The sequence below is a fragment of the Theropithecus gelada genome, chromosome X (genome assembly GCF_003255815.1).
Source record: "Theropithecus gelada isolate Dixy chromosome X, Tgel_1.0, whole genome shotgun sequence".
Lineage (NCBI taxonomy): Eukaryota > Metazoa > Chordata > Mammalia > Primates > Cercopithecidae > Theropithecus > Theropithecus gelada.
In genome coordinates this window covers 6,361,401-6,384,609 of record NC_037689.1, presented here as the reverse complement: position 1 = coordinate 6,384,609, position 23,209 = coordinate 6,361,401, and the positions used below count along the sequence as shown (strand labels likewise).

The window sequence follows — 23,209 nt, the reverse complement described above, 5'->3', positions numbered from 1 at the left end:
CCTATTTTGTTGTCACTTGGGCATTTGGTGTTATATCCAATAAATCATCCCCTAACTCAGGGTGACGAAGATTTATTCCTATGTTTTCTTCTAGGAATTTTATCGTTTTAGCTCTTACATTTAGGACAGTGATCCATTTTGAGTTATTTTTGTTTCAAGACAGGGTCTCATTCTGTCACCCAGGCTAGAATGCAGTGGCACAATCACAGCTCACTGCAGCCTTGACCTCTTAGGCTCAAGTGATACCCCCACCTCAGCCTCCTGAGTAGCTGACACTACAGGTGTGAGCCATCACACACAGCTAATTTTTGTATTTTTTGTAGAGATGAGGTCTCCCTATCTGCCCATGCTGGTCTCGAGCTCCTGGGCTCAAGTGATTCTCTTACCTTAGCCTCCCAAAGTGCTGGGATTACAGACATACTGTACCCAGCCCATTGCGAGTTAATATTTGTGTATAGTGTGAGAGTAGGGGTACAGGTTTATTCTTCTGACATGGATATCTAGTTTTCTCAGCACCTTTTGTTGAAAAATATTCTTTTTACCGTTGGATTGTCTTGGCAACCTTGTCAAAAATCAGTTGACCATAGACTGAGTATGGTGACACCCATCTGTAGTCCCAGATACTAGAGAGGCTGAAGCAGGAGGATCACTTTAGCCCAGGAGTTCAGGGCCAGCCTGGGCAACATAGTGACACCCCATCTCTGAAAAAAATAAAGAATTGACCATAAAACATAAACATAAAGGTTAACTTCTGGACTCTTAATTCTGTTCCATTGATTTGCATGTCTGTCACTATGCTAGACCACACTGTCTTAATTACTGTAGTTGTAGCAAGTTTTGAAATCAAGAAGTGAGAGTCTTCCAACTTTGTTCTTTTTCAAGATTGTTTTGGCTATCCTTGCATTTTCATACGAATTTTAGGATCAGCTTTCCAATTTCTTTCTTTTTTTTTTCTTTTACAGATAGGATCTTTCTCTGTTGCCCAGGCTGGAGTGCAATGGTGTGATTATACTTCACTGCAGCCTTGAACTCCTGGGCTCAAGTGATCCTCTTTGCTTTTTTTTTCTTTTTTTTTTTTATCTTTGTAGAGACAGAGTCTTGCTTTGTAGCTCAGGCTGATACCAAACTTCAAACAATCCTCCTGCCTCATCCTCCCAAAGTGCTGGGATTACAGGCATGATCTACCAAACTCAGCAGCTTGTCAATTTCTTAAAAAAAAAAAAAAAATAGCAATAACAGCTGAAATTGTCATAGAGATTATGTTGAATCTATGTATCAACTTGGGGAGTATTGCCATTTAACAATATTGTCTTCTAGTCTGTGAACATGGGATTTATTTAGATCTTTAATTTCTTTCAGGAGTGTTTTATAGTTTTCAGTGTACAAGTCTTACAGTTCCTTTGTTAAATTTATTCCTAGGCATTTTATTCTTTTTGATACTACTTTAAAATGGGATTTTTTTAATTAAAAAAAATTTTTAATCTCCTCATGCTTTTATCTCAGAGTCAGGGGTTTGTTTTTTAGAGACAAAGTCTTGCTCTGTTGCTCAAACTAGAGTGCAGTGGCTCCATCATAGCCCACTACAGCCTTGAACTCATGGGATTACAGGTGTGAACCACTGCACCTAGCTGGACTTTTTCTTTTTTTTCTTTTTTTTGAGACGGAGTCACTCTGTCGCCCAGGCTGGGAGTGCAGTGGTGTGCTCTCGGCTCATTGCAACCTCCGCCTTCCGGGTTCAAGTGATTCTCCTGCCTCAGCCTCTGGAGTATCTGGGATTACAGACACCCAGTACTACACCCAGCTAATTTTTTGTATTTTTAGTAGAGATGGGGTTGCACCATGTTGGCCAGGCTGGTCTCAAACTCCTGATCTGCCCGCCTCGGCCTCCCAAAGTGCTGGGATTACAGGCATGAGCCACTGCGCCCGGCTATTCCTAAGTATTTTACCTTTTTTTCTGTAGCTATTATAAATGGAATTGCTTTCTTGATTTCTTTTTCAGATAGTTGGTTGTTAGTGTATAGAAATGCTACTGATTTTTGTATGTTGATTTTGTATCCTGCAACTTCACTGAATTTATTTGTTCTAACGGTTTTCTTTTTCTTTTCTTTTTTTTTTTTTGAAACAGAGTCTCACTGTATCACCCAAGCTGGAGTGCAGTGGCATGTTCTCAGCTCACTGCACCCCTGTCTCCTGGGTTCAAGCAGTCCTCATGCCTCAGCCTCCTGAGTAGCTGGGACTATAGGCATGTGCCACCATGGCTGGCTAAGTTTTATATTTTAGTAGAGACAGGGTTTCACCATGTTGGCCAGGATAGTCTCGAACTCCTGACCTCAAGCCATCTGCCTGCCTCAGCCTCCCAAAGTGCTGGGATTACAGGCATGAGCCACTGCACCCGGGCTTGTTCTAACAGTTTTTTGCTGGAGTCTTTAGCGTTTTCTATATTTAAGATTGTGTCATCTGCAAATGGGAACAATTTTACTTCTTCCTGTCCAATTTGGGTGCCTTTTATTTCTTTCTCTTGACTTATTCCTCTGGCTGGAACTTCTAGTATCCTGTAGAAAAGAAGTGACAGGAGTTCCTCATCTTAAAGGAAAGGCTTTCAACTTTTCACCATTGAGTATGATGGTAGCTGTGGGTTTGTTATATATGGTATTTATTTATTTATTTATTTATTTATTTATTTTTTTTTTTTTTGAGACGGAGTCTCGCTCTGTCCCCCGGGCTGGAGTGCAGTGGCCGGACCTCAGCTCACTGCAAGCTCCGCCTCCCGGGTTCACGCCATTCTCCTGCCTCAGCCTCCCGAGTAGCTGGGACTACAGGCGCCCACCTCTGCGCCCGGCTAATTTTTTGTATTTTTTAGTAGAGACGGGGTTTCACCGTGTTAGCCAGGATGGTCTCGATCTCCTGACCTCGTGATCCACCCGTCTCGGCCTCCCAAAGTGCTGGGATTACAGGCTTGAGCCACCGCGCCCGGCCAAGGTATTTATTATGTTGAGGTACATTTCTCCTATATCTAGTTTTTTGAGTTTCTATCATGCAGGGATGTTGAATTTTGCCAAATGCTTTTTCTGCATCTATTGATGTACGATTTTTATCCTTCATTCTGCTAATTCGCATGGTTGAACCAACCTTGCATCCTTGTGATAAATCCTACTTGATCATAGTAAATGATCCATTTAACATACTGTTAAATATGGTTTTCAGTACTTTGTTGAGGATTTTTGCTTCTGTTTTCATCAGGGATATTGGCCTGTAATTTTCTTTTCCTCTAGTGTCATTGTCTGGCTTTGGTATCGGGGTAATGCTGGCCTAATAAAAAGAGTTTGGGGTCAGGCGCAGTTGCTCACACCTGTAATCCCAGCACTTTGGGAGGCCAAGGCGGGTGGATCACAAGGTCAGAAGTTTGAGACCAGCCTGACCAACATGGTGAAACCCCATCTCTACTAAAAATACAAAAATTAGCCGGGCGTGGTGGCATGCGCCTGTAATCCCAGCTACTCAGGAGGCTGAGGCAGGAGAATTGCTTGCATCCGGGAGGTGAAGGTTGCAGTGAGCCAAGATTGCGCCACTGCACTCCAACCTGAGTGACAGAGCAAGACAATGTCTCAAAAAAAAAAAAAAGAGTTTGGAAGTATGCCTTCTTCAGTTTTTTGGAAGAGTTCGAGAATGACTGATATTACTTCTTTATTTTATACATTTTATTTATTTATTTATTTTTGAGACAGAGTCTTGCTCTGTCACCCAGGCTGGAATGCAGTGGTGCAATCACAGCCCACCGCCTCAACCTTCTGGGCTTAAGCAGTCCTCCTGCCTCAGCCTCCTGAAGAGCTGCAACTAGAGGCATGCAACAACCTTACCCGGCTAAGTTAAAATTTTTTTTTTTTTTTTTTTAGAGATGGGGTCTTGCTATGTTACCCAGGCTGGTCTCAAACTCCTGGCTTGAACTCAAGCAGTCCTCCTGCCTTGGCCTCCTAAAGTGCTAGGAGTACAGGCCTGAGTCACGACACCCGGCCTAAAACATCTTGTAACTGGCTATTTTAAGCTGTTAAGAACTTAACTTTGAGTGCATTAAAAAACTCTACACTTTCACTCCACCCCCTCACCACATTTTATGGTTTTGATGGTATAATTTATTTCTTTTTGTAATGTGTATCTGTTAACAAATTATTGTAGATATTATTTTAATAATTTTACCTCTTAACCTGTATACTACATGTATAAGCAATCTACACACCACCATTACAGTATTACAGTGTTCCAAATTTGACTGTATACTTACTTTTACCAGGAAGTTTTATACTTTCATATGTTTTCGTGTTACTAATTAGCATTCTTTTCTTGCAGCTTGAAAAACTCTCTTTAGCACAGAGGTGTCCAAGGGAACAAATACAGTCGTGAGTTCTTAGTTTCTGTTTCTAGTTGAGCCAGTAAAGCCCCTTCCTCATCCCTTTTTTCTGCTTATCACTAGACACAGAAACTAAAAACCATGGCTTCAGGCTGCTAAAAACTTAAAACAAAACAGAACAACAACAACAAAATAAGGCGGGTTAGACAAGCTAACTTTAGCATTTCTTGTAAGACAGATCTGGTGGCGATGAACTCCCTCAGCTTTTGTTTGTCTTGGAAAGTCTCTTGTCTCTCCTTCATTTCTTGCTTTTTAATTATTATTTTTTAAATTTCAGTTGGTTTTTGGGGAACAGGTGGTGATTGCCTACATGGGTAAATTCTTTAGTGGTGATTTCTGAGATTTTGGTGTACCCATCACCCAAGCAGTATACACTATACCCAATGTGTAGTCTTTTATCCCTCACCCCCTCCCACCCTTTCCCCCGAGTGCCCAAAGCCCATTGTGTCATTCTTATGCCTTTCCATCCTCATAGCTTAGCTCCCACTTGTGATTGAGAACATACAATGTTTGGTTTTCCATTCCTGAGTTACTTCACTTAAAATAATGGTCTCCGATTCCATCCAGGTTGCTGCAAATGCCATTATTTCATTCCTTTTTATGGCTGAGTAGTATTCCATGGTATATATATTACCACAGTTTCCTTATCCACTTGTTAGCTGATGGGCATTTGGGCTGGTGCCATGTTTTTGCAGTTGTGAATTGTGCTGCTATAAACATGCGTGTGCAAGTGTCTTTTTCATATAATGACTTTTCCTCTCCTTCATTTCTGAAGGGCGGCTTTGCTGGTGCAGTCTTTTTGGTTGAAAGGTTTTTTTCCTTCAGCACACTGAATAGATTATTTTACTTTTTCATGGCCTATAAAGTGTCCACTGAGAAATCTGCTGCTAGCCTTATTAGAACTCCTGTACCTGTTATTTGCTTCTTTTCTCTTGCTACTTTCAAGGATCCTCTGCTTGTCCTTGATTTTTGACAGTTTGATTACATGTTTTTGTATAGTCTTGTTTGAATTTAATTTGATTGGAGAACTTTGACCTATGCCTGGATATTTTGTATCTTTCTCCAAACTTGGAAAACTTTCTGCTATTACTTTTTAAAGTAAGCTTTCTGTTCATTTGTCTTTTTCTTCTCCTTCATGAACTCTATAATTCAAAAATTTGAAGCTGTCCTATAAATCCCATAAGCTGTCTTATTTCTTTTTCATTTTTCCCCCTATGACTGTATGTTTTCAAATAATGTGTCTTCAGGTTCACAGATTCTTTTTTCTGCTTTATCAGTTCTGAGTGGGATATCCCACTCGGGGATATCAACAGAGTACCTTGTGAGCATGAGATGATTATAACTATGAACTTTAACAAGACTTTATCTTTGACCTTTTGGCAATCTTCTTCTTGCCCATGGGCAGCTGTCATTTGCAGGGATAGCAATCAATTCCAGCCACCAGAGCATGGCTGTAGGGGTGCCCTTATCAACATTCTTCATGGTGACAGCTTTGTGTCCAGAGTAGCATTCAGCCAGGACCAGTACCACTTTCCCACATTTCATGAACTTGCCCATTTCAACAGCAACCAACCAAGCCTATAGCAGAAAACACAAAAAAACCAAAAAAAACCTAATTTTTAAAATAATTTCAGTCTCTCTGTTAAATGTTTCATTTTATTCATGTTTTCATGATACCATTGAATTGTCCCTGCATATTTTCTTGAAGTTTTGAGCTTCCTTTATATAATTATTTTGAATTCTTTGTAAGCCATTTCATAAGTCTCCTCTTTTTAGGGTCAGTTACTGGTGCTTTCTTTTGTTCCTTTGGTGGTGGTGTGTTTCCCTTTCCCTGATTGTTCTTTTTTTTTTTTTTTTTGAAGCAGAGTCTTGCTCTGTCACCCACCCACTCCAGGCTGGAGTGCAGTGGCGTGATCTCAGCTCACTGCAACCTCTGGCTCCCTGGTTCAAGCTATTCTCATGCCTCAGCCTCCCGAGTAGCTGGGATTACAGGCATGTGCCACCATGCCCATCTAATTTTTGTATTTTTAGTAGAGATGGGATTTCACCATGTTAGCCAGGCTGGTCTCGAACTCCTGACCTCAAGGGATCTGCCCGCCTCAGCCTCCCAAAGTGCTGGGATTACAGGTGTGAGCCACTGCACCCAGTTGATTGTTCTTTTTAAAAACAAAACAAAACAAAACAAGATTTATTTTGAGACAGAGTCTCACTCTGTCACCCAGGCTGGAGTGCAGTGGCACAACCTCGGCTCACTGCAACCTCTGCCTCCCAGTCTCAAATGACCCTCCTGCCTCAGCCTTCCAAGTAACTGGGACCACAGACATGCGCCACTACATCCAGCTAATTTTTTTGTATTTTTTGTACAGACGGGGTTTCGCCACGTTGCCCAGGCTGGTCTCGAACTCCTGAGCTCAAGCAATCCACCTGCCTCGGCCTCCCAAGGTGTTGGGATTACAGGCGTTGAGCCACCACGCCAGGTTAAAAATTTTTTTTCCTTAAAAAATAGAGACAGGGTCTGGCTATGTTGCCCAGGCTGGTCTCAAACTCCTCGGCTCAAGCAGTCTGCCTGCCTCGGCCTCCCAGAGTGCTTGGGATTATAGACCTGAGCCACCATGCTTGGCCTCCCTGATTGTTCTTGATCCCTGTGGCTGTGCATTGGTGTCTGCACATCTGAAGAAGTGAAAACTCATTCAAGTCTTTGCAGACTGGCTTTGTCTGGGAAAGCCCCTCACCAGTCAGCCTGTCCAGAGGTTCTGGACTGGCCATCTGGCATGTTCTGCGGGTGGGCTTGCTGCTGGAGTCCTCACGCAGGCTGGTCTGGTGTCTGGGTTAGCAGGTGGGTGGACCCGATGTCTGGGTCCATGGGGTTTGGCCTGGAGCCTGGATCCAAACAGATGGGCCTGTTGATTGGGTATGTGGCGGTGGGCCTGGAGCCTGGGTCCACAAGGGCACAGCTGGTTCCTGGATCTGTGGGAGCCAACTTCATGTCTGGGTCCACAGGGGCTGACATGGTGCTGAGGTGGACCTGGAGCCTAAATCTGCAGTGTCAAGCCTGGGTTCTGGGTCCATGGGGGCTGGCCTGGATCCTGGGTCTGCAAGGGTGGTCCTAAAGTCTCAGTCCACGAGAGTTGGTTTGGCACCAGAGCTTACTAGGGTGGGCCTGAACCCTGGGTCAGCTAGAGCCTTTGACCATGAGGACCAGCCTGGAGCCTGGGAACTGTGTGGTGCTGGGGCAGGTGTGGAGCCTGGATTCACTAGACCCAGCCCAGTACTGGGATCTACTGGGATAGGTCTGGACCCTGGGTCTGTTGGAGCGTGGGGCTGCAGGGACCAGCCTGAAGGGTGGGGCCACAGAGATCAGCCCACCACTGGGCAGGCCTAGAGTCTGTGTCTGTGCGTGCCAGCCTGGTACTTCAATCTAGAAGTGCTCTCCTGGTGCTGGGGCAGGCCTGCAGCCTAGGGCTATGTAGGTCGACCTGGTTCTGGGCTGGGCTGGAACCTAAGGTGGGCCTGGAGCCTGAGACCACATGGCCTGGCCTGGCACTGGGTGGGCCTGGAACCTGTGTCCACAAGGTCTTGTTGGATGCTGAGTCTGCAGGTGCTGGCCTGATGACTAGTGCTGTGGGGGCTGGCCTGGTGCTGGGGTGTGCCTGAAACCTGGGGCCATGGGGACCAGCCCCATGCTGGGGGTGGTCTGGGACCCATGGCCACCTGGGCTGGCCTGGCCCTGGAATATGCCTGGTACCTGAGTCTGTGGGGGCTGTCCTGGCACTGGAGTGAGTCTGGAGACAGACTGCCAGGCAGGCCTGGAGTGTGAGGCAGTGGAATCTGGTCTGGTGCTGGGGCAGGCCTGGAGGCTTGGTCTACAGGTACCAGCCTAGAGGCTTGGGCTGTGGTTGCCTGCCCGGTGCTGGATTTGACTGGGGCAGGCCTGGTGTTGGAGTCCAAGGGAAAGCCCAGTGCTTACTTCCTTTCTCTTCCGGCGAAAAAAAGTGTCTTCTTTCCCACTGCACTGCCTGGGGTTGGGGGAGGGGTGGCATGGATAATGTGTAACTGTTTTTCCTACCCTCTTCAATGTGTCTTTTCTTATTTCTGTGCTACACCCAGGTGCTGTCAACTCTCACCTGGTTTCCTTAGCTCTCGTGAAGTATTTTCGTGTATGGATTGTTTTTCAAATTGATGTTTCTGTTGGGGGATGAGCACTGGAAAGTCCTGCTCTGCCATCTTGCTGCCATCTGGACTCCCAAGGTTTGTTGTTGATCTGTTTTTGTTTTTGTTGCTGTCGTAGTTCTTTTTCTTGTTGCTGTTTGTTTGTTCAGTGACTTCTCTGAACTCATTTTGTGGATTCGGTCTCCCCCTGCATTATGTGGCCTCTGAGTTGCCCGCCAGCAGCCTTTTTTCCTTTCAGTTCTTGTTTTTCTTTTTAAGCCTGGATTCCTAGGGGTCACACCTGGTGAATAAATATAATTTGGTGGTCAGCTAGTGATTGGTCAGAATATATCCTTAAATGCCTTGCCTGTACATCTTCCAACCCTTGCCAAGAGGATCTGTGTTAAGAAAGCATTGCCTTCAAAGTCCAGCCAGTGTACGAGACAGCCTTCGCTTTCACTTTCTACTTGCGCAGGGCCTCGCAGTCAGCCAGAAGTGAGTGGGTTGGGTCCTCTCCTATCCCAGCTCTTTCCTTGGCATGCATATAGCCTTGAGTATATGCACAGCCCTTTAGATCCCTAGGAGTATGTCAGAGCTTTTCAAAGTTTCCTATGGTTGTCTCATTCTCTAGGATTTCCTGTAAAATTCTCTAAGTGGTCAGATTTCTCCAACGTCTGGAATTTGGTCAGCTTTTGGATCCTGTACCACTGAGCTAGGGAGGGCTGGGGAGGGAGGATGGGGATCACCACAAGTGAAGTGTTGTAGACCTCACTGTCTTGCCAGGATTCTGTAGCTTCTTTGGATGATGATTTTCACTTTATTCTGTGGCTTTGGTTAATTGCCAGAGTTCTAAAATGGTTGATTTGAATTGATTTGACCATCTTTTCATTGTTTTAGAGGGAAAGTGAGTTCCTCGAAGTCCTCGCTCTGCCACTCCTATCTTTTAAAAAAGCTTTAAATCCTCTTCATCTCACATGCCCTTGCAGTTATGACTTCATTTCTCATTTCCCCTAACGGCAAAACTCTTCAAAGAGGTTTCCTTCCTCACTTTCTCTACCCTTCTCCTATATGCTGTTCATATAACATGTATTAGATATATGATAAAAGAATAGGCAGGGCGCGGTGGCTCACACCTGTAATCCCAGCACTTTGGGAGGCTGAGGCGGGTGATTCACTTGAGGTCAGGAGTTGAAGACCAACCTGGCCAACATGGTGAAATCCCGTCTCTGCTAAAAATATAAAAATTAGCTGGGTGTGGTGGCAGTCACCTGTAATCCCGGCTACTTGGAAGCCTGAGGCAGGAGAATCGCTTGAACCCAAGAGGAGGAGGTTGCAGGGAGCCAGGGTCACGCCACTGTACTCCAGCTTGGGGGACAGAGTGAGATTCCATCTCAAAAAAAAAAGAAACAATATATACATTATATACACAAGTTATAAATATAATAATATGAAAACTCAAGAACTCACAACCCTACCCAAAAACATTAATGATATCATCTACCCATGTGTCATTTTCTGTTCCATTCCTCACCTTCCCCACCACTCCACTCCTGAAATTCCTACTCTGCTAAGCCTTGTGCTTAACATTCACTTACCCTTTTTCATATATGGGATTTTTTTTTTCATATTTGTTGGGATGCTTAACCAATACATTGTTTATTTGACTCGGTTATGAGCCTTGTAAAAATAGTATCATACTGTGTGCGGGGTTTTTTGTTGTTGTTGTTTTGTTTTGTTTTGTTTTTGAGATGGAGTTTCACTTGTCTCCCAGGCAGGAGTACAGTGGTGTGATCTGGGCTCACTGTAACCTCTGCCTCATGGGTTCAAGCGATTCTTCTGCCTCAGCCTCCTGAGTGGCTGGGATTACAGGTTTGCACCACCACACCGAGCTAATTTTGTATTTTTAGTAGAGTTGGGGTTTCACCATGTTGGCCAGGCTGGTCTTGAACTCCTGATCTCAGGTGATCCACCCGCCTCGGCCTCCCAAAGTGCTGGGATTACAGGCGTGAGCCGCCACGCCTGGCCCTGTGTGGTCTTCTGAGACTTAACTTTTTTCACTCAATATTATGTTTCTAAGATTCACCTATGTTGTTGCATGTAGCTAGAGTTTGTTTACAGTATTCCCTTGGATGATCATAAGACACATTATCCATTCATCCATTGTTGGACATTTGGGTCATTTCCAGCTTTTTGCTATTATGGACAGTGCTACCATGAGCATTCTTAGGTGTATGTCCTGGGACACATGCACACCCATTCTTCTAAGGTATATAGACCTAAGAATGCGATTGTTGGTTAATAGGTCATCCAAAAGTTCGGCTTGACAGGATTATGCCAAACTGGTGGTACCAATTTACACTACTTTCAGAAATGTATAAGAGATCCCATTGATCCACATCCTCAGACACTTGATATTGTCCTCCTTCTTATTTTTTGTTATTATACTGAGTGTAAAATGGTATTTCATTGGGGACATATTAGCATTTTCTTAGTCATTAATGTGATCGAGCATCTTGTAATGGTCCTTAGCCACACATTTCCTCTTCTGTGAAAGGACTGTTAATATCTTTAGCCCATTAAAATTTTTCTGGGTACAATGGCTCATGCCTGTAATCCCAGCACTTAGGGAGGCCGAGGCAGGCAGATCACTTGAGCCCAGGAGTTCGAGACCAGACTGGGCAACATGGCGAAAACCCAGCTATACAAAAAATACAAAAATTATCTGGGTGTGGTGGTGCATGCCTGTGGTCCCAGCTACTTGGGAAGCTGAGGTGGGAGGATGGCTTGAGCCCAGAAGGTGGTGGCTACAGTGAGCTGAGATCACGCTACTGCACTCGAGCCTAGGTGGCAGAACTAGACTCTGTCTCAAAAAAAAAAAAAAACTTTTTTTTTTTTTAGATGGGTTCTCACTACATTGCCCAAACTGGTCTTAAACTCCTGTGCTCAAAGGATCCTCCTGCCTCCATTTCCCAAGTAGCTAGGATTATAGATGTGCATCACTGTGCCTGGCTAAATCATTTTTTATTGATTTGTGGGTGTTCTTTGTGTGGATCCTCATCATTGGTCAGTTGTATGTGTTGAATAGCTTCAGTAATTTTGAAGCTTTTTTAATGGTGTCTTTACATGAGCAGAAATTCTTTTCTTTCTTTCTTTCTTTCTTTCTTTCTTTCTTTCTTTTTCTTTCTTTTTCTTTCTTTTTCTTTCTTTTTCTTTCTTTCTTTTTTTTGAGACGGGGTCTCACTCTGTCACCCAGGCTGGAGTGCAGTGGTGGAATCACAGCTCACTGTAGCCTTGACCTCCCTAGGCTCAGGTGATCCTTCCACCTCAGCTTCCCGAGTAGCTCGGACTACAGGCATGTGCCATGCCTATAAATTAGCCATACCTGGCTAATTGTTATTTTTTATTTTTTGTAGAGACAGGGTGTCCCTGTTGCCCAGGCTAGTCTTATTTTTCAGTTGAACAAATCCATCTTTTCTGTATTATAGCCAGCAATTTTTTGTCTTGTCTTCTCTAACCTACAGTTATAAACATTTTCTTTATTTTCTTCTAATAAAAGTTTTAAAAGTTTACCTTTCACATTTAAGTCCAAATGGAATTGGTTTTTGTGTGGTATAAGGTAGGGAGCTGGTTTCATTATTTTCCATATGGATAATGTAATAATCTGAGAAGCTACCTCTGGCCTGGAGTATCAAAGTTCCATATCCATATAGATCTGTTTCTGGCCTCTCTTTGCTGTTGGCCAGCTTATTGTCCCTGAACCAGTACTGTACTGCCTTAATTACCTTGCCTTCATAATAAATCTTGATATTTGATAAAGCAAAATCTTCCCATCTTATTTTTCTTCAGAAGTATCATGTATTCTTAGCCCTTTGTTATTTAATTAATTAATTTATTTATTTTGAGATAGGTTCTTGCTCTGTCACCCAAGCCGGAGTGCAGTGGTGTGATCTCGGCTCATAGCAGCCTCGACCTTCTGGGCTCAAGCGGTCCTCCCACCTCAGCCTCCTGGGTAGCTGAGACTATAGGTACATGCCATTATGCCCAGCTAATTTTTGTATTTTTTGTAGAGACAGGGTCACCCCATGTTAACCAGGCTGGTCTTGAACTCCTGCACTCAAGCAATCCACCCACCTTGGCCTCCCAAAGTGCTGGGATGACAGGCGTGAGCCACCTTGCCCGGCCCTCCTTTGTTATTTTATTTTATTAATTTAGTTATTTGAGACAAGGTCTTGCTCTGTCACGCAGGCTGGAGTGCAGTGGTGCAGTAAGCTCACTCACTGCAGCCTCAACCTCCAGGGCTCAAGCAGTCCTCCCACCTCAGCCTCCCAAGTACCTGGGACTACAGGGGCATGCCACCACACCCAGCTAATTCTGGTATTTTTTTGTAGAGACAGGGTTTCCCCATGTTCCCCAGGCTGGTCTCAAACTCCTGGCCTCAAGTGATCCTCCTGCCTTGGCCTCCCAAAGTGCTGGGATTACAGGGGGGGTTACCATGCCCGGCCCCCCTTTGTTTTTTTTTAAACACATTTCAGAATCAACTTGTCATGTTCTATAAAAATGTTGGAATTGCAATGAATCTGTAGATCATGTTGAAGAGAATTGATGTTTATGGTGTTGAGTCTTCCTCCCTAAGAGCATGACATAGCTCTCTATTGTAAATAAATTATTGAACGTCTTTTGGCAGAGCTTTATATTTTTCTGCATAAGGTCTACATATCTTGTGTTAGATTTATTTATTGGTGCTTTATGGGTTTGCTGCTATTATAAGTGGGATCTTTTATTGTATTTTTTATCTCTTTTGCAGGTATATAGAAATGAAGTTAGCTTTTGTATATTAGTACTATAACCATTTGCCTTATTACACTTTTCATTATTTTATTTATTTATTTATTTATTTATTTATTTATTTATTTATTTATTTTTGAGGTCTCATCTTGCTCAGTCATCCAGGCGGGAGTGCAGTGGCGCGATCTCAGCTCACTGCAACCTCCGCCTCCCGGGTTCAAGCGATTCTCCTACTCAGCCTCCCCAGTAGCTGGGATTACAAGCACAGGCCACCACGCTCAGCTAATTTTTTGTATATTTAGTAGAGACGGGGTTTCACCATGTTGGCCAGGCTGATCTCGAACTCCTGACCTCACATGATCCACCCGCTTAGGCCTCCCAAAATGTTGTTTTTTGTTTGTTTGTTTGTTTTTGTTTTTTGAGATAGAGTCTCGCTCTGTCTCCTAGTCTGGAGTGCAGTGGTGTGATCTCGGCTCACTGCCACCCCCACCTCCCAGGTTCAAGCAATTCTCCTGCCTCAGCCTCCTGAGTAGTTGGGATTACAGGCTCCCACCACCATGCCCGGGTAGTTTTTGTATTTTTAGTAAAGACGGGGTTTCACCATGTTGGCCAGGCTGGTCTCGAACTCCTGACCTCAGGTGATCTGCCCGCCTCGGCCTCCCAAAGTGCTGGGATTACAGGAGTGAGCCACCACGCCTGGCCCTAAACTTATTTTTAAGTAGGTTTTTATTCTGGAATAGTTTTAGATTTACAGAAAAGTTAGTTAAGAGATAGTACAGAGAGTTTCTGTATATTCCTCACTGTAGTACATTTATCAAAAATAAGAAAGCAACATTGATATATTACTACTACCTAAACATCAGACTTTACATGGCTTTATCAGTTTTTTTCACTGGGGTCCTTTTTTTGTTCTGGGATCCAATTCAAAATATCACATTGGATTTAGTTGTCATGTCTCCATAGTGTCCTCTGGTCTGTGACAGTTTCTCAGTCTGTTCTTGTTGGTTTTTTTTCCTCCCCCCCCCCCAGAAGTCCATTAAGCTGAGAATGTCCTTGTTTTCATGACCTAACAGTTTTAAGGAATACTGTTGAATGTTCCTCAGTTTGTATTTGTCTGAAGTTTTGCTTATATTTAGACTGGAGTTGTTTTTGGAAAGAACACCAGAGTTTAAATGCCTTTCTTATCAGATCGTATCAGAGGTACCTGTATCCATTGGCATCCCTGGTTTTGTGAACCTTCATCCCTTGGTTAAGGTGGTGTTTGCCGGGTTTTCCCCCTGGCAAGTTGCTGCCTTTCCCCTTTCATAGTCTGTTCTTTGGAAGAATCTAGCCCACCCGCAAGGAGGCGGGAAGAATTGAGCTACAGGTCCTGGAAGGAGGGGGTGTATCTGTGTATATCATTTGAAATTCTTCTGTAAACATTTGTCTCTCATCCCTTATTTATTTACTCTGTCACTAATATCAGTATGAACTCATGCATTTTTATTTAATAATTTGAGTTATAAATCTAATACTGTGTTCTTTGTTTTGTTGGTCAAATCAGTCCAGTTGTGGCCACTGGGGACTCTTGCCAGTTGGCTCCTGTGTCCCTTTCACATACTCCCATCTTTTGGTTTTGAGCACTGCTTTACTTGCCAGCACTTGGAAATGCTCCAGACTCATCTTGTATTTTCCTCTCTCAGTCCTGGAATCAGTCATTTCTCCAAGGAGCCCTGGTTCCTTTTAAGGTGTCTGTATATTCTTTTATGTTTTCTATGGTGACAACCATATCAGCTATAAATAATGACAGTTTTGTCTTTTGCTTTCCAATCTTTATGGCTTTATTTTTCTTGTCGTACTGAGATGACCAGGACATCTAGTACAATGATGACAGCATGCATCTGTGTCCTGTTGTGTATTTTAGAGGAAACACCACTAACTTTTCCCTAGTAAGAATGATACTGTATTTGCTATAGACCCTACAGGTTTTATCAGGTTAAGCAAGTTCCATCCTATTACTCTATATTAAGAGGCTTTTATTTTTTTAATAATGAAAGGGTGTTGAATTTTTACCAAATGCCTTTTCTGTTTCTTATGATAATTATATTTTTTTCTCCAATAATCTGATATGTGGTAAATGGCATTTATAGATTTTCCTTATGTTAGACCATCTTTGCTTTTCTTGTATAAACACAGCTTGGTCATGGTCTTTCATTTTTTATACAGTGCTGGACTCAGGGTGGTAAACAAAAGTTTAGAATTTTGCAACTGTGTCCATGAATAAAATTGGTCTTTACTTTTCCTTTCTTAGGCTGTTCTTAATGGCTTTTGGCATTAAGGTTCTGCTGGTATAGAATGATTCAGAGTGTTCCCTCTTTTACAATATTCTGGAAGATGCTTTGTAACTTTGGAATGATTGGTTTGGTAGAACTCCTGCAAAACCATCTTGGTCTAATGTTCTCCTTTTTAATACTGAGTTACTATTAAACTTCTAAATTAAAATCTTTTCAAAATTGTAAGTAAGAGGGTTGAAATTTGCTGCCATGTTTATTTTATAAGCTTTATGCTTGAAATGGCTACACACAAATCCTGAGCAAGACTTTTTAATGATGCATTCTTCAAATTCTTAACAGTCGCCATCCATAAATGTCTGTCTTTGTACAAGTAGGTGATAAAATATTTAAAGCCAATTTTTAAATGTTTCAAAGATGTTTAACAATCGGAATTATATCTAACAGCTTTTCTTTTTGTTTCACTGACAAGTATACTGTTAAAACTTCTCATGACGATGTGAGTAGATTTCAAATCCAGTTGAACGCTTTCATATTAACAATTTCAAAATAATGATGAAGCTCTTATTTGCAGAACATGCATCATTATTAGAACCATCACCCTGCAGCTAGCTTGGATACCATTAAAAGGGCTCACCAGCTGCAAACGGATAAAAGTATCTGATACTCGGGAAGACAGAGTTTCAGGGTTTCTACCTGGAGCTACACCCTCCAGAAGCCCCTCCTTGGCCTCCCTGCACCCAGCCCCATCCCAGCCAGTCACAACTTGGGCTGTACGTGGTGTTTCTTGGAAACCGGAACACAGACTCCTCCAGCAGCTCCACAGGCCCCTTGTCCTCAATGAGCAGAAGACTACAGGAGCTGGCTACTGAAGAGGCTGTCCAAGTGATAGAGCACCTTCTTGGCCCTGCTTAGCACATTTACTGCAGAGCTGGATGCTACTTATTTGTGCTCACCACCTTCAGGGACTGCAGAGGGATTTGTCAGACCCTACTTCACTAAGGGCCACCCTCTAAGGATCTCCAGAAGAGGCTGCCCATAGAGAGAAGTGGCCTGCCTAGGGTCTCCACTGCCTCAGGTCCTACCCGGACACCTCTAGGGCTGAGGGGATCAGTATCTCTTCACCTACCTGTAATCCACATACCAAGTGGAAGAATCTGCCTGCTATTTTTTGTTTGTTTTGGCGGGAAGAGTTTTAACTACTGCTGTAATTCCTTTAGTAGCTATGGAACTGTTGAGGATTTCTTTTTCTTCTTGAGTCGATTTTCGTAAGATAACAGTTTTCTAGGAGTTGGTCCATTTTGTCTGCATTTTCAAATTCATTGGCATAAAGTTTCCTTTTTATTCTCTGCTGTGTATAAACTGTAACGATGTCTCCTTTTTCATTACTGATATTGGTTATTTGTGCCTTCTCACTTTTTTTCTTGATCAATCTCACCAGAGGTTTATCTATTTTATTAGTCTTTTCAAAGAACCAACTTTTGGCTTTGTTGCTCCTCTCTATTGTATCTTTGTTTTCTATTTCTTTAATTTCTGCTCTTATCTTTTTTGATCTCCTTCCTTCCACATTTTTTGGGTTTATTCTGTTGTTCTTTTTCTAATTTCTTTAACTGGACATTGAGCTCATTAATTTTCATTCTTGCCCATTTTCTAATTTGTGCATTTAAGGATATAATTTCCCTCTAACTACTGCTTCTCCATAAGTGTAGATATGTAGTATTTTCATTATTGTTCAGTTATAAGTATTTCATTTCCATCAAGGTTACTTCTTTTACCTGTAAGTTATATAGAAATGTGTTTTTAGATTTCCAAATGTTTGGGGATTTAAAATTTTACCTCTTTGTTATTGAAATCTGTCTTAATTGCATTATGGTCAGAGGATGTGGTTCGTGTGATAACAACTCTGAAATTTTTTAGACTTGTTTTATGGCTTAGTATGTGACCAATATTTTTGAATGCTTCCTATGTGCTAATTTATAAGAATGTGTGTTCTCTAATTGTTGAATACAGAGATCTGCATATGTCTATTATCAAGTTTGTCAACTATTGTTCAATTTTTACTTATCTATACTAAGTTTTTGGTCATGATCTACCAATAATTGAAAGAGGTGTGTTAATATTCAACTGTGATGGTGGATTTGGCAATTTCTCCTTGTAATTCTATCTCATTTCTTGCTTTATATATTTCGAGGGTGTTCATTAGGAATATTCAAATTAAGAATTGTTATATATTCCTGATAAATATGTAATGACCCTCTCTATTCCTGATAATGCATTTTTCTTTGAAACCTATTTTATCTTATATTAATGTAGTAACACAAATTTTTCTTGTTGGGATTTGTGTGGTATATAATTTTCCATCCTTTTACTTTTGAGCATTTTCATGCCATCATGCTTTAATTACATCTCTTGGAAACAACATATAACTGGACTTTTAAAAAAATCTAATCTGATGATCTCTTTTAGTTGGCAAGTTTAGTCTGTTTATATTTACTGTGATGTATTTGGGCTTGTTTCTACCATCATACTTTTTTATTTCTGTTTACCACCACTACCTTTTTCTATGCTTCATTTTCTCTTTTCTTGCCTGCTTTTTTAGTTTTGAGATTTGTTTTCTTATTCAATTGTTTCCTCCCTATTTTAATTTTTTTTTCTATTCTTTCTGTGGTTACCCTTATAAAGTCTAAAGTTAAACAATATTTTAGCCTCCTTCTTGAAGAATGCAGGAAGCTTAGAAACCTTCAACTCTAGTCATTCCTCTCCTGACTACATACTATTGTTTTCAAATATGTTAGTTTGTTCCTTTTTATAAACCTCACAATTATACATCTTTATCAGTATTACTTTATATAGACAGTGTTTGTTTGGACTTACATGCATACATTCTTGTATCGCAGACCATCCTTTGGGATCATTTTCTTTCATTATGAATATAGTGTTTTAGTGGGTTGTTTTTTTTTTTTTTAAGTACAGGTCTCTTGATGTTAAATTCTTCCAGTCTTTCTTATATGTAAATGTCTTTATTTTATCCTCATTCTTAAAAGATAGTTTGTTACAGGTATTTTTACTCAACACTTAGAATATATGGTTCCATTCTCTTTTGGCTTTGAGAAGTCTTTATTGCTATTAAGAAGTCGACCATCAGACTAATTGCTGGTTTTGTGTGTGTGTGCATGTGTGTGTAGTAGAATGTGCAGAGGGTCCTGCAGCTTTACTCTAACATGTTTACATACGTTTTTTTTTTTATTTATTCTACTTTGGAAATGTCATGCTTCGTGGCTCAGTGGATTCATGCTTTTCATCATTTCTGGGAAATTCTCAGCCATTATCTCTTCAAATATTGCCTTTCGTTTTTTCTAGTTTTTCTTTCTCAGAATACAGTTAGTCATATTTTGGACCTCCTCATTCTGTCTTCCGTATCTCATAACATCTCTGAGATTTTCTATCTCCTTGTCTTCCTGCATTTCATTCTGGATAATTTCTTTAGGTATATCTTTCAGCTTACTGATTCTCTTTTCAATTAACTTTAATCTGCCCATTGAGTTTTTTATTTCAAAAGTTATATTTTTCATTTGTACAAACCTCATATATTTTACTTGCTAATCTGCCTAGTCATCCCTAATAGTCTCTTATTGCTTGGTCATCTTTGTGATTACATCTGTTACTACTACTTTAAAACATTTTATATACTTTTTGTTCAACCAGTAGTCACTGTTTGCATGAGTATGACATTGTAAATATTGTTCACATCAAAACTACAGAGTATATTCTGATTACATATCCTTTGTTGTATACCCTTTGGTTTTCCTTGGAGCTAATAATTGTGTATTTTGTTTTCTTTTGCTTAGTGTTCTAGTACCTATTACTATTCTTCTCTGAAATTCTTTATACAGTCCAAATCAGATCATGTCCTTCCACTATTCAGAATTCTCCCATGGCTCCCACCTCCCTCAACAAAAGCCAAAGCCCTCACCATGGCCCAAAAGTCCCTGCATAATCTGGTTCCCTTTACCTCTCTTACCTTGTCTCCTATCACTCTCAGTATCACTCACTCTTCTCCAGCTACACTGGCCTCCTTGCTGTTCCCCAAGTGTGCTAGATACCCTTCCTTTTCAGGGCCTTTGTACTTGTTCTTCTCACTGCCTGGAACACCCTTCCTCCCAAATAATCTGATGAGTTGCCCTAGTACTTCCAGTGTGCTCAAATGTCACCTCCCTAGAGAAGTGTTTCCTGATCAACATATCTAAAATCGCCCCATCACATGCATTTTCTATCCCTTTATCCTACTTTACGTATGTTTTTCTACAAAGCACTGATCACCACCTGGTCTATTTTATATTTATCTATTGTGGTTAGTGTTTGTCTCTCTTCAGTAGACTGTAAGCTCCATAAAGCAGGGACTTCTGTTTTGTTCACTGCTGTATCCCCAGTGCCAAAAACAACAGTGCATAGTAGATACTCAATAAATATTTGTGGAACAAACTGAATGAATGGATGAATGACTTAATTGTTAATGTGGAGGATAGAGAGATAAACGCCTGAGGAGTAGGCTAGGCACAAAGGCCTTGAATGCCATGCTAAGGAAGTTGGATATCATTTTTCATAAGGTTGGAGGCTGTGAAGAAGCAGTGAGGATAGCTCCTGGGTTCTTTAGGGAAGCAAGTTCTCAGTTGGTAGGGTTGTGGCAAAGCCCCATATTTTCTGACTGGCTGTACGCCCTAGGGCTCCTGAAGGCAGGCCTGCCTTTTACCCAAATAGCCCTCAAACTGCTGTGTTGTCATGCTGCCTGTTACCTGGTGAAAAGTAAAACCCCAACTCTCATCAGGCTTTCTGATCCCAGCTGTCACCCCCCTTTCTCTTGCGCTGCGAGGAACTGTTTCCTGGTCCCCAGGCCAAGCAGACCACTCTCATTATACTTCACCTGTGGTACTTGGTGGTCGGTAGGGGGGCTGCAGGGGATAGCGTGGAAGCTGGTGTGATGATGAGCTCATAGTAAGTGTTGTTATAATGGGAGATACCTTAGGAGGGTAAGTTACAGCTCAAAAAGTTTTTTTTTAATTGTTGAAGTGAGAACAGGCTATGTGGGGTTTTAGTCCTGACTTTGCCCCTAACCCTACTGGGGCCTAGTCTGGCTCCAGTGTTTCTGCCTGCCCATGACTCTGGATACTAATTCTATTGTCTAATGTGTGACCTACTCTCCTATTTCTGTCACCTACTAATTTCATCAGCATGCCATCAGAATTATACAGAATGCCATGTATAATTAGCTCCCTGTGGCATGCCAGTAGAGACCTCCCTATCCAGGCCAACATCAACTTATTAATCATTAGCACACTGAGTTTAACTAAACATCCACCTAGCTGTAAGTTCAGTTGAGCAAAATTTGACCACTTAGTATGTGTCAGGCCTCCTCCTGTACACTGAAGACACAGAGATGAACGAGATGTGTTCCCAGACACAGAACCGTAAATTCAGGGCAGTGTGGTCAGTGCAGTAACACTGGTAGGAAGAATAGACTGTGAGAGCCCCTAAGGAATACACAACCCAGCGCAGGGGACCAAGGAAGCTTTCTTGGAAGAGATGGCATATGAACTAAATCTTAAAAGATTTAGTTTAACTTTCTAATGTTAAACTGCCCTTGCATTTCTGGGATTAAACTCAACATTTTTATGTTGTATTAAATCTTATTCATTCTGGATGTGGTTTGCTAATAAACTATTTAGGATTTTTGCATCTTTAGCCATCTGTATTTGTCTGGTTAAGGTTATAGTGATCTCATCCAATAAATAAATCAGTTTTCTAGGAATTGGTCCACTTCATGTAAGTTTTCAAATTAATTATATTCTCTTATTTTTTAATTTTTACTATATCTTTTATGTCGTTCATATTATTTGTGCCTTTTCTATTTTTTCTTGTAAGTTTCTCCAAAGATTTTTTTTCAGCGATTGGCCTTGAAAAGCTTACCATACATATTTAACCTAAAGTCCAAAGTTAAACATACTCCCCACCCAAACAATTCACAGACTTTATAAATCTTTAATGTCTCCCAATTTACATGTTATTATGTCTACTATTTTTGTTCCTCCCTTATTAAGGATGACACTAACAATATCATTTTATGCAAACATTGTTTGCTTAAATACTCATTTACCTTTTATTTTCCAACCTTTCTTCTTTTACCTCAGATGTCATTTTTTGGGACGATATTTTTTCTTCTCCTTTTTTTTTTGAGATGGAGTCTCACTCTGTCGCCTAGGCTGGAGTGCAGTGGCATGATCTGGGCTCACTGCAAGCTCCGCCTCCTGGGTTCACACCATTCTCCTGCCTCAGCCTCCCGAGTAGCTGGGACTACAGGCGCCCGTCACCATGCCTGGCTAATTTTTTTTTTTTTTTTTTTTTTTTTGTATTTTTAGTAGAGATGGGGTTTCACCGTGTTAGCCAGGATAGTCTCAGTCTCCTGACCTCATGATCCACCTGCCTTGGCCTCCCAAAGTGCTGGGATTACAGGCACGAGCCACTGCGCCCAGCCTGATTTTTCTTCTTCTTGAAATACATACAGAACTTTAGAAAATCCTTTAGTGTAGATCACTTAATTGGAAACTCTTAGTCTGTGTTTATCTATAAATGCCTTTTTTTCCCTTTATTCTTCTTAAAAGATGGGTTTGCTAGGTACCTACTTCTAAATTACCTTTTTTAGAAGGATATTAAACACTGACACGAAGAGGACATTATGACACTCTCATCTGGTTTCCGTTATTACCGTTGCAAAGTCTACTGTCACTCTAAGTTTTTTTTTGTAGGTGTTCTTTTTCTCTGGCTGCTTTGAAGGTCCTTTGGTTATTGGTTGACTCTATAAGATCTTTTTAGTTGGTGTTGTCTTGCAAATGTTCCTTTTTATAGCTTCCTAATCTTGCCCTATGAATGCAGTGTTTTCTTGTTGCTCTGATGATATTAAATAATAATGTCTTTTTAAAAAGTGTTCTCCCTACAATTTTATGTATTTATTTATTTATTTATTGAGACAGAGGCTCCAGACCCAGGCTGGAGTGCAGTGGCACGATCTCATCTCACTTCAACCTTCGCCTCCTGGGTTTAAGTGATTTTTCTGCCTCAGCCTCCCAAGTAGGTGGGATTACAGGTGCCTGCCATCACACCCGGCTAATTTTTAGTACAGACAGGGTTTCACCGTGTCGGCCAGGCTGGTCTTAAACTCCGGACCTCAAGTGATCCACACACCTTGGCCTCCCAAGGTGCTGGGATTACAGGCGTGAGCCACCGTGCCCAGCCCTACATACTTTTTGTTTCCAAACATATATATTTCGTTGTCAGCAGCAGTGAGAAACTCACTGACACCAGATTTGGCCAAAGGCACCACAGATAACACAAGCATGACATATTCTGAAGCCTTAGAAAGAATCTGTATGAATAATGGGCGGGGGGGGCTCTACTGTGTGCAAACATGGGTCAGTGCCACAGTTCTGTCACTTGCAAGTATGTTAGTGCAGTGGACTTGAGCCAGACTGCCTGGATTCAAATCCCAGAGCTGGTCAAGTCACTTGACCTCAAATTTCTGTAGTTTCTTCTGTAAAAATGGGGATAG

The 23,209-nt window shown here is 41.7% G+C and overlaps 1 long non-coding RNA gene across 3 annotated transcripts in view; it reads left to right on the top strand.

Moving 5' to 3' along the window:
* LOC112616030 overlaps positions 1-17,834 on the top strand; it is a 30,664-nt gene extending 12,830 nt beyond the window's left edge. For all 3 annotated transcript variants that reach the window (XR_003117539.1, XR_003117538.1, XR_003117537.1), the window contains one exon: positions 16,184-17,834. This is a non-coding gene — a long non-coding RNA (uncharacterized LOC112616030). The remainder of the gene's footprint in view (positions 1-16,183) is intronic.
* Positions 17,835-23,209: the final 5,375 nt, after the last annotated feature.